Here is a 1,971-nt window from a genome sequence, read left to right on the forward strand (position 1 = left end):
CGCTACCTACAGCACCTGTGGATCCATAATGCATGGCTTCCTAAATAACACACGCAAGCTTCCCTTTGTTCTAAATTAGTATTATTAACGTTTAAATGAGTAAAAAGAATAACTGGAATCACTTACCTTGTGCCTGTGTAATAGAGGCTGGGGTTCAGAAAGCTTCACATTGAAAATCTCTCATCTTCCCTCCTGATGCCAACACCCATTCTCAGCTGAGAGATACAGTAGTGTGGGTGGGCGAGACACACACAGACACACACACATGCATGCACACACACACACACGCACTCAAGGCAGTGTTCTCCAAGGCTGTCTTTGCAACCTTTGCCTTGGTTGCGTTGATTGGCAGCTCTGCAGGAGAGAGCTCTCTGTCTGCTTAACGTGCAGGCTCACCATCACATGTGTGTGTGTGTGTGTGTGTGTGTCAGTGTGTGCGCACTAGTGATGTCACCTTTTCATGTGCACAGAAATTACACAATAGAGACCTCCACGCTTTCTGTCTTTTAAAAAAAAAAAAAGAGGAGGAGGATGAAGGGGAGAAGATGACGGTTAACCCTTGGGGTGCTTGATCTACAATTCATTGATTCGTCATTAAATGCATTTAATAAAAATAAACACCTTTCCCGGGAATGTTGCCCGCGGTCCGTCAAAGGCAGAGCCCAGAGAGGGAAGGGTTAAAATGGGATTATATGAAAAAAAAAATTTTTTTAAGGAAAAATAAAACACAGTGAATATGTAGTGCGGGGCTGGGTTGGTCGCTGGCCACCTGTCCGTTGCGACACGCTCCCCTCTGTCATCAAGCCGAATAATATCTGGGCTACGCCATGTTTGCGTTCCGCAATGTAGGTCTACGCTTTATGTGACATTGTCAGTGTATGTGGGCCTCTGTGGATGAGCCAGGCAGGGATATAACCTGAAACGCAGGGATCTTTCACCTTAACAATGCCAGCAGGGCACAGAGGCAGATGCCCTAGATATTCCAACAGGATATGTTGACAAAAACAACCTTCTGCGACCCAGACTGCAGCTAGAAAACACTTAGGGGTACCAACCCTTAGAATACAACAAAACAAGAAATAAATGTTCCATTCAGCGCTGTCTTAATACGATCTTCCTTCAACGTTTTCCACCCAGAGTGCTCACAGTAAAAGAAAAATCCGGATTAGTAGGTTATACCAATCTGATGTCCCATAGACACTCACCTCACATATGTGGGTGACGTTCATATAAAGGTTTCTTCATCAGTGGCATAATGGGATTAATGGATGGGTGGAACCAATCCTATCCCCCCAGTATCAGATATTGGACCAACATTCACCTAAGGACTGATCCCTATGTTGCCCGTAAAGGTATCTTTTTTAGGATCCAAAGATGATTTTCAAGCGAACACTTCACCATAATCCCCCCAAAATTCAGGATTTATTGGTTCTCGGCCTTTTGGCTAAGATCAAGTGTAGTATCTGTTCTTATCAGTGGGTGTGGAACAACCCCTGGCAGAAGAATAGAGAAAGGCTGGACTGAGTAACTGCTCCGATGGGTGGAGGGTGTGGGATCCCTCATGCTCGGGGCAGGGAAAAGTCTGGCTGAGTACCTTCACCCTTGCCAGATGGTGGGAGGTGTTGTTTCCATAATTCCACTGATAAGGGAGGGGAGAAACACTGGGCCCAGTAGGTGGCTCTCTTGATGGGGTTCGTAGCCCCTGAAGGATGAGACAGCGAAAGGCTCAGTTTGGTATCCATTCCCAAGGAGCAGAGAAAGGCTGGGACTGAGTAGATGGCTCCTGTTCCAGAGGTTCGTAGCCTCTGATGGGGAGACCACGAAAGGCCCAGCTTAGTACCTTAACCTTGGGATCGGAGAAACACTGAGACTGAGTAGATTGCTCTTCCGAGGGGGCCTCAACCCCTAAGGGAGTCAATGGAAAAGCCCAGTGGAGTATCCATTCCCATGCCAGGGGCTGGAAAGTGCCCT

At 47.0% G+C, this 1,971-nt stretch overlaps 1 pseudogene; it reads left to right on the forward strand.

Annotated features, from left to right (window-relative positions):
• The first annotated feature begins 1,424 nt into the window (after positions 1–1,424).
• LOC146050925 (U2 spliceosomal RNA) lies at positions 1,425–1,561 on the forward strand (annotated as a pseudogene).
• The last annotated feature ends 410 nt before the right edge of the window (positions 1,562–1,971 follow it).

Source organism: Crinia signifera, chromosome 12 (assembly GCF_055691185.1).
Source record: "Crinia signifera chromosome 12, ASM5569118v1, whole genome shotgun sequence".
Lineage (NCBI taxonomy): Eukaryota > Metazoa > Chordata > Amphibia > Anura > Myobatrachidae > Crinia > Crinia signifera.